General features: G+C 36.1%; 1 protein-coding gene across 2 annotated transcripts in view; it reads left to right on the top strand.

Moving 5' to 3' along the window:
* The first annotated feature begins 5,868 nt into the window (after nucleotides 1–5,868).
* The window catches only part of LOC128204182 (uncharacterized), a 124,393-nt gene continuing 111,901 nt past the window's right edge, over nucleotides 5,869–18,360 (top strand). The window contains exon 1 of one of the 2 annotated variants that reach the window (XM_052905584.1): nucleotides 5,869–5,886. The gene's annotated coding sequence lies outside the window, so the exon portion shown is untranslated. Of the gene's footprint in view, nucleotides 5,887–9,264; nucleotides 9,496–18,360 lie in introns of those variants that run through there. The other variant, XM_052905576.1, reaches the window with a different exon arrangement.

Raw genomic sequence — 18,360 nt, 5'->3', positions numbered from 1 at the left:
CAAAACACTTATCATATTTCGGGATATCCTATGAGAAAGTTATATGCACTGGCGCACGTTCAACAAGCCTAATACTCCCAATGCGTCCGGCGCACATGGGTAAGTCTGTGGCGTCGTAAAAAACAATTCTACCTCGGTTGTCTTGTAAACCCGCAAACCGCAATCGGTGGAAATTCCGACAAGCCCCATTTTTTACTCAAATAAATACAACATTTGTTTCTTGTTTATTCATGCATTTTCAAGTGATGTGTATATACATGTACATATATGTATATACCCATATGACCCGGTTTAGCATTTCCTGCTGTTTGACCTAATCGATTAAATAATAAATAAAAATCAAGCTTGACGATGATAGATGGCGGGAAACAATTCGCGTACTTTGTCAGAAAAACATGTATTAACCACAGGGACAGGATGCTAGGTAATGCCACACCTTATAGCCTCGTCCCCCCATTATCAAATTCAATGAAGGCAAAAAATCTACATAGGTTTATTAAAAAGAAGCAGTTGGGAAATGTTAATACATATTGCGTGTATAAAATATCATAAAAACAAGAAATATAACCAGATTATGTTATTTTATATTAGTTCCGTAGACATAAAAAATAAATATCCAACAAATTATTATGAGTTTGATGCGGTTTTTTTCCATTTCATACTGTGAAAACATAACAATATATACATGAAAGGCACCTGCAAGGCTGCGGTTCACAGTTTTACAACAATCTGAACACTTCGGCCATGGCAGAGTTGATTTGATTGTATTTACGAGATCTATCTTAATGCTTGCCGGAGATGGTTGACTTTTTACCCTTGGTATAATTGTTGTCTATGTCAGTCAATTTTGTTTTATTGGATAGGCAAATCCTGTGTTTTAATGCATTTAATCCTTGTTTTGTGCAAAATATCTTTGCACTTACACAGTAAAATACATGAATATAAACATTAATTATGTTTTTCAAACAAAAATTACTTGAGTCAAATATTCACCACATCCAGATGAACTCACATTTAAGATGTGCAGACTTGAGGTCAAGGCTACAATTCAAGGTCAGAAAGCTATAGATTTTGTGCCTGCTGCGTACAATATATCAGATCTAAATCGCCTTTCATAACTGTGTAAAAAATGACACAAAACGCTTGATTCACTACAATAAATAATTGTAAAACAAAAAAGTTTCATTTATGGTTTGTTTCTATATTCCATATCAGGCTTTGCTGTCTTCCGTGAGAGTATGACAAGAAAAGGGTAATTCAGTACAGCATGAATCGAAGAAACTATTATTTTATCATATCAGTCTGTTTCTGAAGCCTTCAATGATTTTCATAAGGCATGTGTCCTACGTCTCCTTTATAGCCACAACATCAACAAGCTGATTTCAATATCTCTATGTCAAATTGTCCTTTAACAGAATGAGACAAGCATGGTTTTGTGTCCAGTTTATTATCCAAAAACATTTTAAATTTGGAAAAGAGTTAAAGGGAAGCAACTATTTATTTTGTGTGTATGTTGTAGCATGATTGTCTCCCATCTTCAATCAAGAAATAGATCTTTTAACTTCAAACATTATAAGCAATACAAAGTCAAATAAAATGAATGTAAATGACTGGATACAACTCTAAAAGGGTGTTTAAGACCCAGGACCCTGCTTTGGGCATGACTCCCAGACACTTATTATAGATCTAGAGAAGCAAATTAACCTGTGGGGGTGGGATCGGGGACAGCCTACATTCAAGGTTATAGTTCATTTGCATGCCAGGGCTTACATAAAATATAATGAATTAACAATTGTTGCATATTGGAAATGATATACAGTGGAAACTCAATAAACTGGATCTCCACAAAACCGGAATCCTCGGGATATCAGACTTTTTTCAGAGTCCCGTTTTTCCCCTTCTATTTTCAATGTAAAAAAATCCCTACAAAACCGGAAAAATCGAGAAAATTTGTTAGTTGTCAACATAATTTTACCTCACAAAACGGGACGTTTATTTGTTCAAACATGTCAAAATAATTTTGTGTATTAGGAATTCGCGAATCGCGTGTCACTTTGTTTTGACAGCCGGTGCGTCGTTAAATATTACACCTGTGATGTTGTGTTAACTCGATAATGATGATTGTGCTGTGGATTGACTGTCGCGCGATAATCAAACGATAATCAAACTTGTGAAAAGAAAATTGATTGAAACATTAATTTGTTTGTTGCAGAAAATAAAGAACTAGAAACAGATATTTTAATAGTGATAATTTTGGAGGGTTGTTTTATCTTAAGACTTCTATGATTGAATCAAATTAGAGCAGTGCGTTAATTAAATCACAAACATACTAAACAAGCATTAAATTACGCGAGTTGTTTTATTTCAAGACTTGGAAAAAAGATCATTATAAAAACGCAGAAATGTTTAATTATGCTTATCACTTTTGCAAGTGCTTTAATCACGTCTCAACCTCCGTTTAAACGTCGGAGAAGTGAACTGTCCCTAAAGGACAAAAGACTTTAAAGGTTAACTCAGTTAATATTTTGAGTAAACTTACCCCGTACATCAAATCCCCACTAAACCGGAATCCTCACTAAACCGGAAATTTTGCCCAGTCCGGACCTTGTCCGGTGTAGTGAGTTTCCACTGTACATGTCATTGTGCCTCATATGGTTTTATAGAAAAGGTACAGACAAGGTATTGTCATAGGATTTGTGTAACACCAGAAAGGTTAGGCCATTCCTTAAGAACTTAAAAAGGAGACTGTTTCACATGTGGCAGTGGGTGACAGCATTTTGATAAGGCTTAAAAAGATGAATGTTTGTTTCCACTAATCTAACAGACCCTATTTTCCCCTGGCCTGGCACTTACTTTTGTGGTAGTGTGGATTTTTTTGTTATTCCCCCAAAATGTGCATTTTTTTAGTGAACATGTTCAAATTTGACCATTTTATGTTTAAATTTTTCTACATTAGCAATATACCCGGATATAGGTCGGTTTGGAACAGAATATTGGTTCTTGAAAAAAAAAAAATAGAACAAAAAAAAGGTTATGCCTACTTACCTACTCTATTCTGGGGGTGGGGATGTCAGTGTAAAGAAAGAACTTTCTTACCTTGTTTATATTATGACATGTTAATCAAGCCTCTGATCTTTTAGCTTGAATTAAATGTTGAGTTATGGCACCTGGTCGACAGAGAATGCCAATATCTAGATATCTGCAGATCAGCAATTTATAAGCACTTACAAAAGGCTTAAATGAACTTATAATATGACATCAATCTAATTGATTGCCTTTAGTTTAATGAGTCTATTAAATCATGTTTGATAGTCGCACAGCAACCTTGTTATACTTATTAATTTCCTGCCAGAAATTGCCAGGAACTGGTTGTATACCAGTTGACTACCTACCACAGGTATTGGTGATACTTGTGGAAGTGTAACAAATTGACATCTTTAATCAGAAATACTCCTTTGGTATATACATTGTATGTTAACTCTCATAAAATTGATTCCTAACAATGTATTGCACTGACATACTGAAACAATTATCTAAATTTATATTACAATTGAATCCTTAATATCTGCCTCCTCCAGGTGATGAAAGCTACTGGGAGCATCCCATTGAATTTATGTGGATATTCATTGAGTAGGACCACTTCCTGTTTCATGGACGGAAGGTGGCAGGCTGCCCTCACAGGAAATGAAGTTGAAAGCCAGCATGCAGCAACACAACTTTCCACAGCAGCCAGTGACAAGAAGTGGGGAGGCTTATCAGTAATATACCTGTTAATTGTATACTTAAAATACTCATTATTTCTAAACATTAGTGTGTATTTTATCTGATTTAACATTCAAATGATGCTTTATATGAAATAATGGCATCTAGATAAAGAAATCAATTAAATAGCATGACATAAAATATTAAAAGAGGTGTAGCATAAAATAACAGAGGCTTGTGTAGGCCAAGGCATACACTTTTTTCCCCCGAATAGCTGAAGATTTAAAATTACAAACCACACTTCAAACTATCTAGCAGAAAAAAGCATGCCCTGGGACTACATAGAATTTGGCCTTTAAAGTATTTCAACCTAAGCTATGCATAAGAGAGATTTAATAGTAATTGCATCTTTAGCTTGGATGTTTATGAAATGAGATAAGATAAGGAATTGGTATAACAGTTGTGTCATCGTTCATGTGTATTGGAGGTAGCGACTTGCAATTAAAGACATAATCATAAAACTTAGTACACATGTTCATATTACTACGTTTTTTCATTTGTGCAGAAAGTAATATCTGTATAGATTAACATTCTACTGGGTTATTCCCCTTGCTCCACTGAGAAAACAACACACAAGAGTGATGCTATTCTACAATTAAGTGAGATAGTATAGTGTTTTATACTTCATTTTGATAATAAATTGTTCATGAAAATATTATTGCAAAAAAACCTTAAACATAAATTTTTCTTAAATGTTTAATGAACTTGCACTGGTTTATCCTACTGATAATGATTTTAGGCTAATGCTGTAAAAATAATGTTACTGCAGAACATGGTTGGTAATTTGTAATCTGGCATAACATATTACAGCTGTCTTAAGAAATAAGAGACTTTGAAGGCATACTGATCATGCAAAAACTTTAAAAGTTGGAGATTGTTGTTATCCCCCCCGCCGAATGTCATTCTGTCCGTCTGTCCGTCACATTTTTTTTCTTTCTGGAACCATATGGTGCTACAGATTGGTCAGATAATGTTCAAACTTTGTCAAACTATCCCCCTTTAGAAATTATTGCTTGTAAATGGTGGTCAAATGGGGTCAAGACTAAGTCAGTAGATCAGATCTTAGGAAAATCTTTGGAACACACTAGAGACATTATATTTGGTGCAACTTTATCAGAACGTTTTCCTTTGATCATTTATAGGATTAATTTGAAACTAGGTCATCTGGTGTCAATCTAGGTTTCTAGGTCAAATTTAAATGCTAAATTATATATGATATTCTTTTATCTCAAACAGTTGCAACCAACACTCTAGAGGCTATATTCTTGCAATATTTCTGGTAAAATCTGGCTTTGATGAAACCTATTATTTTTTTGAAAAATAAGTAAAAATAAATAATAATAAAGTAAGTCAAATCTAAATGCAACATAATTTATGAAATTATTTTATTTCAAACAGTTGCAATTAAATTCACATCTCATATCCAATGATTTTAAGAGTCCATCACACTACAGCCATATTGTATGTTTTGATTGGAATAATTCACCATCTACGTTGCCTAATCTGGCGGGGGATATCAATTCAATGAATTTGCTTGTTAGCTTTGATATTTACAGGAATCGAAATGCATTTAAGTTTACAATGACGTATGCAATTGTGTAGCAAGCTTAAAAACTTTTTGAGTGAACTGTGAGTAAAGGGGAGTGTCAGCTGCATGGACAACTTTAATCTTGGTAATTGTTAATAGTTTCTTGCTACTTACATGAAACTTGATGCATATTTTCACAGTGACAATAATGCAGTTGTGTGACAAGTTCTATCAAGCTGACTTAATGTTTCACTGAGTTATGGCCCTTGGTCAATTGTGAGTAAAATGGACAATGCTTGCAGCGCACTTGTTAACCATCAAAGGAAACTCAAGCTTTAATACGTTTACATATGTAGCGCTGTTATTAACAGTATTCAATGAAACTTATTTATTTACCCAGATGAGAGTTGCATTAGTCTCTACAAAGCGTGTTGATATTTGGAGGATAACATAAGTTATTATTATGTTCATGCATTTCACATGTTTGCAGGTTCTGTGAAAACATAACAGGTGATTGGATTTCTATGTTTGCAGTGGGAGATTCAGATACAAGCCCCATGTGTTGATGTGCCTCCCTAACTGCTGACAATTATTAGGTAAGAAGAAAAAAGGTACACTAAACTCATTCTAGTAGTAAAGAAAATCATGTGTTAAAGAAATCGTTTTCCTTTATATATATATATCAGGACATGCTAAGAACAGGTTTAGCATTTCTTACCAGGTTTTCACCTAAAACCTGGTTATTAGAATGATGTATGTCGTTTTTAGGGCTGGCTGGCGTGAGAGCAGGCAAATGGTCAAACTCACCTATGAAACTTGACGACTTTAGTTAGGGTTGACATATTATGACCAAAGTTGGTATATGGGAAGTGTTTTTACGACCCTTCATTGGATTACATTTGGGGCCACGGGGTTAATCATTGTTACGAAAAATAGAAAATCGGTTGAAACTGGATAACCTGAAGTTTTGGCTGACATATTAAGACCAAACTTGGTAAAAAGGGAGAGTTAATGTAAATCTTTCTTTGGGTTGGTGTTTTGGGCCTTAGGGTCAAGATCACTGTTACTGGATAAAAGGTTGACTTATCATGACCAAACTTGGTATATAGTGAAGAAGTTATTGAGACCTTTAATGGGATTGCATTAAGGGCACCTAGGCTCAAGGTCAATATCACTGTTACTATAAATAAAAAAACTGAATCTCACAACACAGACTGAAGTTTTTCTTTCAATCATTGAAAACCTAGTTTCATTGCATTACGTCATATCTTGTTTTAAGCTTGCAATGATACTTGCCACAATGGTTCTTTAGTGTATTTGCGTGCATGCAATGGTCTGTTAGACTTGGCTTGTCTGGTCTGTTACTTGGCCATGCATTGAATGATTTTAAAATAACTTTGCACAACAGTTTGCCATAAGAAAACAGTGTGTGTCGTGTGCAAGACGCATGTCAATAGGTCAAAGGTCAAGGTCACATTGTATGGTCATTGGTAAAAATTCCTCATATTATGGCTTGTTTGGGCTGTAACTTCGCATTAGAGGATTTGGAAATGCATTTGCAAAAATGTTCACAATGAGAGGACAACATTTCACAAGCAAGACCCATGTCTGTAGGTCAATGGTAAAAAACCTTGTATTTTGATATATCCTGGCTGTAACATCGCCATGCATTCGATGATTTATAATAACTAGACACAGTTTATTTACCAAAAGATGATAGTATGGCTGATACATTGTTATTAAGACTTATGTCTGTAGGTCAAATGTCAAGGCCTGACACTCAATGGTCATTGGTAAAAAAATCTGTGTATTTGCTCTTGTCATGGCTCTTACTCAGCCATTCATGTGTGGATATAAAAATAATTTGGTTTTAATGTTTATCAGGATAAAACAGTGTATGGAGTTTTAGACACCCTTGTCTGTAGATCAAAGTTCAAGGTCACATTTAAGAGGCATTGGTCAGAATAATTGGTATTTTTGTTTGTCCAGGCTTTAACTGTGCCATGCATTGGGGAATTTTAAAATAACTTTGCATTATTGTTCTTCATAAGAAGACTGTATGTTGCATGCAAGACCCATGTCAGTAGGACAAAGGTCAAGGTCACCTTCAAAGATTAAAGGTCAAAGTTCATTATACCCCCACAAACGAAGTTTGAGGGGGTATATAGGAGTGAGCTTGTCGGTCGGTCGGTCGGTCTGTCGGTCGGTTGGTCGGTCGGTCGGTCAAATTTTTGGTACACAGGTGTAACATAAGAAAATACAGGTCAAGTTCGATATTGGGGCTGGTGGGGCCAAGGTCAAGGTCACTGTTACTAAAAATAGAAAAATGGTTTCCGGACGATAACTCATGAAAGGCTTGACAGATTTGAAAAATTTGGGTACACAGGTGTAACATCAGAAGATACAGGTCAAGTTCGATATTGGGGCTGGTGGGGCCAAGGTCAAGGTCACTGTTACTAAAAATAGAAAAACGGTTTCCGGACGATAACTCATGAAAGGCCTGACAGATTTGAAAAAAATTTGGTACACAGGTGTAACATCAGAAGATACAGGTCAAGTTCGATATTGGGGCTGGTGGGGCCAAGGTCAAGGTCACTGTTACTAAAAATAGAAAAACGGTTTCTGGACGATAACTCATGAAAGGCTAAACGGATTTGAACAATTTTTGGTACACAGGTGTAACATCAGAAGATACAGATCAAGTTCGATATTGGGGCAGGTGGGGACAAGGTCACTGTTACTAAAAATAGAAAAATGGTTTCCGGACAATAACTCATGAAAGGCTTGACAGATTTGAACATTTTTTGGTACACAGGTGTACATTTCAGAAGATACAAGTCAAGTTCGATATTGGGGCTGGTGGGGCCAAGGTCAAGGTCACTGTTACTAAAAATAGAAAAATGGTTTCTGCGTCATAACTTTAATTAGGCATGAGATACTGTGATGAAACTTGCTGTATAGGCAGCCTCTGTGAAGACAATGCTTGTGATTGAAAATGGGGCCAGTGGAGTAAAGGTTTTTGTGCACTGTTACGAAAATAGAAAAACGGTTTCCGGACAAACAATACATGCATGATAAAAGAAGATGCAGTGTGCAGTAACCTGGAGTTATGGCCTCTTTTCAAAGGAATGGTTTGCCATTCCTGTGTCCAGGCGGCATTTGGGGGTATTCGTCACTCCTGTGACAGCTCTAGTTGTATTTTGATTGTCCGGGATGTATCTGGGCCTATCATTGGCAGATTCATGTCTTTTTGACAAAGTTATTGATGTCTTTACCATTGCAAAAAAATTACATCCATCATGCAGGTTTTTTTTAAAAGAAAATCAAAGATTTATTGGCAAATTAATAAATGTTTTACCAAACCAAGGAGTGAATACTTTCAGATGACTTTGGTAGTTAATTATATGATGTGCACAAATGTCTTGGACTTATGAAAGAAGAGGAACTTTGAGATGAACTTTGATAGTTTATCATAAGTCTAAAGTTATATGTAAATTTATGTTGGGCTCAAATTTTGATCCTGCTGACTTATATAATTAATGTGGAGCTCTTCACTACAACTGCTGGGTAGGAAGTATGGATCAGGTGTACCCCAATAATAATTACCACATCACTAATGCTAGCTAGTCTGGCTAGTGGCTCATTATACAGTTTGCTTATAAGCAATTCGGCTTTTAAGATGGCTTAATCTGTAGTCACCAGCAGCTTGATTATAATCAATGTGCAATTAATCTTGATAGAGTACTATGATATTATGATATGAATGAAAAACTTAGAATATTTATCATATATATTTTTATAAGAGAATAAATGGATAGATATATTTCCAAGGGAAAAATTTGGAATTTACTCCTGTGAAATCAGTATCAGAGATTGAAATTGAGTCTGACACTTCTGTTGTACAAATGCTGGGCAGACATCTGATTTGACTTTCAAGCTTCATTTTTGTGTGTATATTGAAATATTTCAATAGTGAAAATTCATGACAACATGTTATTGCCTGGTAGTTTGTGAAAATAATAACATTTTGGAGAACAATAAATGCCATTGTGTTTGTGCAGTTTGTTCATATACATTGGTGCAGGTTTAACCAGCTCAAGTTGTTGCATGGGTAACGTTGTAAATGGTTTTAGGTAATTGAATGGTTGCAAAACATTTGCAGACACTTACATTGGAATTCGCAGAAAACTGGAATGAATTAGCAGGTAGGTTTGTTTTCTTTTATGTTATCTTTTGTTAATTTTATTTCACAGGATTACTTAACTTTTAATACTTTAAACTTTAATTTAATCAATCATATTTTTGTCCCAAATTGTTTTGTCTACAGAGCGAAAAAAGTGAAAATGTAAAAATAGATTTTTTTAATATCTACTTCTGTTAATAGTGACTCTTCTTTGTGATAATAAATCTTAAACATTTTTCATTTTTGTTCAAACATAAAATCAGAAATGGGTGCACTTAAACATGACTTTATTGTATCAAAAGCACTTTTGATTCTCCTAAATTCATAAATTACTGAGTGCTTATATGAATATTAAAAAGTTTAAAGCATGTTCTAGTAAATTAAGAATTAAATCAGTAAACATTTGGAGCATTAAAATACACTTAACTGACATTTTAATTTGTAGCAGTGCCCATACTGGCAAGCTTTATAACCTATTATTATGCCCCCTTTTGAAAAAAGTGGGGTATATTGTTTTGCACATGTCGGTCGGTCGGTCTGTCTGTCGGTCGGTCGGAATACCAAATGGTTTCCGATCAATAACTTGAGAACGCTTTGACCGAGGGACCTCATACTTGGTATGTGTATTGGTCATCACCAGCAGATGAACCCTATTGATTTTGAGGTCAGTGGGTCAAAGGTCAAGGTCAGTGTGACCTTTACATGAAAAACGGTTTCCGATCAATAACTTGAGAACGCTTTGACCCAGGAACCTCATACTTGGTAGGTGTATTGGTCATGACCAGCAGATGAACCCTATTGATTTTGAGGTCAGTGGGTCAAAGGTCAAGGTCAGTGTGACCTTAACATGAAAAACGGTTTCCGATCAATAACTTGAGAACGCTTTGACCCAGGGACCTCATACTAGGTAGGCTTATTGGTCATGACCAGCAGATGAACCCTATTGATTTTGAGGTCAGTGGGTCAAAGGTCAAGGTCAGTGTGACCTTTACATGAAAAACGGTTTCCGATCAATAACTTGAGAACGCTTTGACCCAGGAACCTCATACTTGGTAGGTGTATTGGTCATGACCAGCAGATGAACCCTATTGATTTTGAGGTCAGTGGGTCAAAGGTCAAGGTCAGTGTGACCTTAACATGAAAAACGGTTTCCGATCAATAACTTGAGAACGCTTTGACCTAGGGACCTCATACTAGGTAGGCTTATTGGTCATGACCAGCAGATGAACCCTATTGATTTTGAGGTCAGTGGGTCAAAGGTCAAGGTCAGTGTGACTGTAAGCTGAAAAAAGGTTTTCTGATTGTCCATATTTTATTTAAGTGTCCAAATCCTACTAACAATTTGGCTCCCAAGGGGGCATAAATGTTTCACTAACATCTCTTGTTTCTCAATATACATAAAACAATAATAATCACTTTTTTTAAATGTTAATTGAAATATGTACATAGAAGATTAGATTTTCTAATTTTAAATTCCAATTATTATTATGATATTGTAAAAGTTTTGTAAATGTTGATGCACTTTGCTTACATCATGCCGTGTGCAAGAATGCAGTACAAGTACATGTATTTTTAGGGCTGTGTGCAAGAATGCAGTACAAGTACATGTATTTTTAGGGCTGTGTGCAAGAATGCAGTACAACTGCATGTATTTTTAGGGCCGTGTGCAAGAATGCAGTACAAGTACATATATCTTTAGGGCCGTGTGCAAGAATGCAGTACAAGTACATGTATTTTTAGGGCCGTGTGCAAGAATGCAGTACAGTGCATGTATTGTTAGGGCCTTGTGCAATAATGCAGGACAAATGCATGCATTTTAGGGCCGTGTGCAAGAATGCAGGGCAATTGAATGCATTTTAGGGCCGTGTGCAAGAATGCAGTACAAGTGCATGCATTTTAGGGCCGTGTGCAAGAATGCAGTACAAGTGGATGCATTTTAGGGCCGTGTGCAAGAATACAGTACAAGTGGATGCATTTTAGGGCTGTGTGCAAGAATACAGTATAAGTGCATGCATTTCAGGGCGTGTGCAAGAATGCAGAACAAGTGGATGCATTTAAGGGCCGTGTGCAAGAATCCAGTACAAGTGCATGTATTTTAGGGCTGTGTGCAAGAATAGAGAACAAGTGGATGCAATTAAGGTCGTGTGCAAGAAAACAGTACAAGTGCATGCATTTTAGGGCTGTGTGCAAGAATACAGTACAAGTGGATGCAATTTTGGGCTGTGTGCAAGAATACAGTACAAGTGCATGCATTTTAGGTCTTGTGCAAGAATACAGTAAAAGTGCATGCATTTTTAGGGCTGTATGCAAGAATGCAGGACAAGTTCATGCATTTTTGGGCTGTGTGCAAGAATGGACAAGTTCATGCATTTAAGGGCTGTGTGCAAGAATGCAGTACAAGTGCATTTATTTTTAGGGCCGTGTGCAAGAATGCAGGACAAATAAATATATTCTGAGGGCCTTGTGCAAGAATACAGGACAAGTGCATGTATTTTTAGGGCTGTGTGCAAGAATGCAAGACAAGTTCATGCATTTTTAGGGCTTTGTGCAAGAATACAGGACAATTGCATGTATTTTTAGGGCTGTGTGCAAGAATGCAAGACAAGTTCATGCATTTTTAGGGCCGTGTGCAAGAATACAGGACAAGTGCATGTATTTTTAGGGCCTTGTGCAAGAAAGCAAGACAAGTTTATTCATTTTTAGAGCTTTGTGCAAGAATGCAGGACAAGTTCATGCATTTTGCATTTCAGCAATTTGCAACTGGAATTCTATCTAGGTACATACTGCTGAAATGTTGAAAATAGTTATATGCAATGAACAATAAAGGGGAAAAATACCTGTTTTCAAGAATAAGATACACAAGATGGCAAGGACCAATCCGTTAAAAATATATAATTTAAAGAATTATAAAATACTTTGTATTTACCCTAGATTACAAATTCATCAATTGTATGAAATAGTTTTATTTATGAGTTGTCTTAATTTTAATCTGCCCTGATCCTTCTTATAATAACTTTTGATAAAAATGCAGTTTGCTGAAAATGTAGGGCATTTTTTTCTAATGCAAAACCCTCTACCTTCCTCCGACAATTTCTTCCTTTTTCAAGTGCCTTGTTGCAATCCTTTTTTCCATAGCTAAGTAATTGGAAGTAATGTATTGTTCCTTTGACACAATAGTACATCTTCCTATCAAAGGTACCAGCTCTTATTGAAATGATTACTAGTAATAATGACTGACTGCACGTGTCTCAGCAGTGAATAAAAACCATGTTCCTGATATTATTTTTGTGGCCAAACTGTTGAGATGTCATAATTTCTATGTAAAACTATTTGTTTATTTTGGTTGGTGTGTTGGTTGATTAAGTACTGATGAAGTGGTTAATTTGGATAACTGAGGTAGCTATGTGAGATCTGAGACCAAGTATTTGTGGCTTTAATAGAAAATCTGGTAGCGGTTATGTGGAGGTCTTTGATGGTCACTGTACCAGAGAAAAGGAAACAAATTGGTTGTATGATGGATATTTCTTTTGCTGTGAAGTTTCAGCAACTGCTCAAGGGGAGAGAATATTGCCAATGATATGCTTAAAATGGCATGGAAACAAACTTTCCGGTTATAATTTAAGTAATATGAAGAAATTACTCAGACATTTGGCAATACTGTTTACTATTATTAACCAATACACAATGTATTTGTTAAAAATTCACACATTATATAAAAAAGGATAAAAACATAATATGCTGAAAAAAGTGACATTTGCTGTTAGTAGTATTAGGATTTTTTGTAATCTCTTTGGGAGGCTTTGCTTCTTGAGAAATGAGGTAATAAACAAGTGATAAATAAGTAATGCAGAATTCCTATTGTTTAGACTACTGTTGATTTAGTTTGTAGGAAGTGCTGAAATACTGGTTGCAAAGTGACGACCTTGGCTCCAGTGATTGGCCTTTATGGTTCTAGAATAGGCACCCCATTATTTATTTGGAAGATGTTTTGCTGTTTGACCTTTGTCCTGTAAATGCCAACATTCTCCCTGTACTGATTAATTGGCAATTCCATTTTGTATACATACCTACTTATTACCAACTTATTAGTTCTGGCTTATTAGCAGGAGTAAAGATCTGAATATTTGAAAAATGAAAATTGATCACTTAGGCTTAAGTGTTTTTGCAGGTGAGCCCAGCTTCATGTTTCAAGGTGTAACCTTAGCATCTTTAACCCTTCAGCATTCCTCATGAAGCAATTTATGTAAATTAGTTCTAGCTTTGAGTTCTTTGAAATAAAGGAGTTTGAATGTATTTTAGGAATCAATTTATGAGTCTGACAATGAAAAAGTGTTAAAAGGAAGAGCATGTTCTTCTGTTGTTAAATGAGGACTTGCTCATCTGTCAAATGTGGGAGAGGTATAAGACAGTTGGCTTCTATTTATGCCTCAATGTTTGCTTTCATATGACATCAAAACTGTCTGATTTCATGATTTTCGTGCAAGAAGGTAAAGGTGCTATTTCAGTTGTTTCTAAAGAATTTTTCTGCATGAAAGCTGATGTCAGATGCTAAATTTGCTTTATCAAGCATTACCTGTTCATTTGTATCTGGAACATTTGCTTGATGTATTTGCACTGGTATTTGGTCACTAATTTATATTACAGTTGGAAGAGGTCATAATGGCAGTTGTGGTTTGTCAGGTAGTCTGTTAGAATTCTAATCCTGACAAATTACTATATACTGTGAAATCATTAATGTTCGTGGGGCATTAATGTTTGTGGTTTTCGTGGGTTAGGTGATCCACGAATTCAAGATCCCAAGAAATATAAACCCTTTATTCACTTTTTCAATTGCCTTGTTACGTACATACTCTAGTATATTATTTACAGAGGTCGCAGTATACAGTGTTAAAACCTGTCTCACTGTATAACTTACGATCATTATTCTGTTAATATATTATAACTGCCTTTAACAAATAATGAACCAAATCAATTAAATGTGTTTTATGCAGCAAATGACAGTTATAAGCACGTGTTTAAACGTGTGCTGTTAATGAAAATCTCCAAGTTTACAAGATGTGCGTGATGAGTGTCTGTACTCGATTTTTTTATTTAATGAAATAATTAATCGATTACTAGTACATTGAAGGTTACTAAGCACCGAACGTGACAATATACGCACCTTTTCGGTGTTTTCACAGTTTGCAAAATTCTTAATTGGCATTAAATGGCTTCCCCTATCTGTACTTATGATCAGGGTACATCTTCTTTTATTACCTTTATTCCCAATTAAATCGATAAGTGACATGAGTATATGCACTAATTGGCATGTCGTACCACATTAGCGAGTGTCATAAACCGAGTGACGTAGAAGACGGAAATCACGGGCCAGCGCGTGGATATTATGCAGACGATCTAGGACGATTGCATCTTCGATTTTTTTTTTCAAAAATGAAAATCCACGAATTTAAGTACCCACGAAATTGTTTTTTTTTCGGCAAACCACGAAATTTCATGCCCACGAACATTAATGATTTCACAGTAGAACAAGAACATATATTCAATGTATGTTAGAGTGGAATGTGAATAGAAATTACTAGGACTACTGCACTGCTATATTGTCCAAATCATGGGAGAAACATGATTTTTACACCCCCACCCTCCACCATAGAAAATGAGAAATGAAAATGATTAACTGTTGTAAAAAGTAAAAATTACTTTATGACACCAAGTCAGCTTACTTTCATGTTACCAGCAGTGAAAAGGATGAAGCTGTTTAAGGTTAATATTTTGAAGTAAACATTGCATGGTTTAAAATTGTATTTACAATTAAATATCCTTATGCCAACACAAGAAATATTTCCTGTATTCTGCCTTGGCTTCCACCGTACACCGCAATGCAATGGGAATACAAGATAAATTAGTATTTGGCATAATGAGAACAATTCCAGATACATAATTGCATGGTGTTCTGGCACACAGGTCCATATTTCATTGTAACATGAGAAATGACCAGGCACTTGACTTGATGAACTGATTTTCCAGGTAACTGACATGCTGTAGTCTCTCAGGTGTGAACATTTGTATGGTTTATGGTTTTTTTCTAAAGCCAAGAATAGTTCTTATTTTCACTGAAAATAAATCTTACACTTTTCTGAAAAGTCTCTGTAAGGCACAGTATATATTACTTAAGAAAAGTTAAAAGGTAACATTTGTTAAAGATATTGTCCAAATTGCACCGGTTAATTAATATTCGGCCAGCTTCAAGGTAAACTTACTAAAGAAAGAATTTGAAGCCATTCAAGTATAAATCACTGATATTAACATAGAATTTAAAGTATGTGTGTGGCCAGTTATTGAAGTGTAGTCCTCATGATTATTTGCTAAACTTCTGTGGAGCTGAATGTATGTTCATGGACCAACATTGAAGTGAAGTCTGCATGGTTGTAGCTGCTTCACTTCTGTGGAGCTGAATGTATGTTCATGGTCCAACATTGAAGTGTAGCCCTCATGGTTGTAGCTGCTTCACTTCTGTGGAGCTGAATGTATGTTCATGGTCCAACATTGAAGTGTAGCCCTCATGGTTTTAGCTGCCTGACTTCTGTGGAGCTGAATGTATGTTCATGGACCAACATTGAAGTGTAGCCCTCATGTTTGTAGCTTTCTTAATTCTGTCGAACTGAATGTATGTTCATTTACCAACATTTGAAGTGTAGCACTCATGGCTATGGCTGCCTCAATTCTGTGAAGCTGAATTTATGTTCATGGACCAACATTGAAGTGTAGCCCTCATTGTTGTAGCTGCCTGACTTCTGTGGAGCTGAATGTATGGTCATGACCCAACATTTGAAGTGTAGCCCTCATTATTGTAGCTGCCTCAATTCTGTGTAGCTGAATGTATTGTCATGGACCAACATTGAAGTGAAGTCTGCATGGTTGTAGCTGCCTCACTTCTGTGGAGCTGAATGTTTGTTCATGGCACAACATTGAAGTGTAGCCCTCATGGCTATGGCTGCCTCAATTCTATGTAGCTGAATGTATGTTCATGGACCAACATTGAAGTGTAGCCCTAATTGTTGTAGCTGCCTCACTTCTGTGAAGCTGAATGTATGTTCAAGGCCCAACATTGAAATGTAGCCCTCATTGTTGTAGCTGCCTCACTTCTGTGAAGCTGAATGTATGTTCAAGGCCCAACATTGAAATGTAGCCCTCATTGTTGTAGCTGCCTCACTTCTGTGAAGCTGAATGTATGGTCATGACCCAATAATGAAGTGTAGCCCTCATGGTTGTTGCTGCCTCACTTCTATGAAGTAGGGATGCAAACGAATGGGAAAATTGATATTCGAATATTCGGTTATTCTTTCGATCGAATATTCGAATATTCGATTAACAAAATTGATATTTAAGAAATGTAGTTAACTACTATTATTATTCTCTACATTTATAGCCGGGGCTTTTGCCATAGCCGGTACACGCGACGGACCCTGATAAATCCAACAAAAAGCAAAATATTTTGAACAAATAAAAAGCCAAATTAATTTCAATTCCACAGCATTCATATTTGCAAAAAAAACATGATCGTAAATTCCCGGTCGAATGTCGTGATCACCAACGGAGGGTCTTTCCGTAGGACGAGAGGCTCGTTCTGGGATTGATCTCTACTTAATATATCTATTTAAATCCAAACCTAATCGGGGATTAGTTCAGTAATAAAACGAAAATGACCCTGAATTTTGACTCATTTATTGTACAACATTATCCTAAAATGCTATACTATACAGTTACATTTCATCGCATGAGCGACATATTGAAACATGGAAGATAGTTTAGAGCACATAACTAGCACATGTCATTCATATTATTACGGCGATTTGAGCTATATTGCACATCTTAATTGGCAGCCATGACACCACTTTGGCTGCTGTTTCCGTATATCTTTTATTGGCATGGTCATTAAAATTTACCGAAAATAATTGTTTGATGTCACTTGTCTAATAGCCATTTTTCGTAAATTTACGGGTACTGTTTATATAGTCGTCGACGATATGTCCCTTATTAACATGTGACACGTGTATAGTGTCATAGCGTTCACGCCCCTGGCATAAGGGATCAGTCGTTGTAAAAAGACAAGTGAATAAATACAACAACACAGTTGTAGGCAAAAGGTTTATTTGTTATCAAACAAAAAACATCGAATATTCGAATACCGATTTTGACATTCGAATATCAAACGTTCGATCGAATATTCGAATATTCGAATATTCGTTTGCATCCCTACTATGAAGCTGAATGTATGTTCATGGCCCAACATTGAAGTGTAGCCCTCATTGTTGTAGCTGCCTCACTTCTATGAAGCTGAATGTATGGTCATGACCCAATATTGAAGTGTAGCCCTCATGGTTGTTGCTGCCTCACTTCTATGAAGCTAAATGTATGTTCATGGCCAAACATTGAAGTGTAGCCCTCATGGTTGTAGCAGCCTCACTTCTGTGAAGCTAAATGTATGGTCATGACCCAATATTGAAGTGTAGCCCTCATGGTTGTTGCTGCCTCACTTCTGTGAAGCTAAATGTATGTTCATGACCCAACATTGAAGTGTAGCCCTCATGGTTGTTGCTGCCTCACTTCTATGAAGCTAAATGTATGGTCATGACCCAACATTGAAGTGTAGCCCTCATGGTTGTTGCTGCCTCACTTCTATGAAGCTAAATGTGTGGTCATGACCCAACATTGAAGTGTAGCCCTCATGGTTGTTGCTGCCTCACTTCTATGAAGCTAAATGTATGGTCATGACCCAACATTGAAGTGTAGCCCTCATGGTTGTTGCTGCCTCACTTCTATGAAGCTAAATGTATGGTCATGACCCAACATTGAAGTGTAGCCCTCATGGTTGTTGCTGCCTCACTTC

Source organism: Mya arenaria, chromosome 2 (assembly GCF_026914265.1).
Source record: "Mya arenaria isolate MELC-2E11 chromosome 2, ASM2691426v1".
Taxonomy (NCBI): domain Eukaryota; kingdom Metazoa; phylum Mollusca; class Bivalvia; order Myida; family Myidae; genus Mya; species Mya arenaria.
The sequence above is the reverse complement of the archived record's forward strand: the minus strand, read 5'-3'. Positions and strand labels throughout refer to the sequence as shown.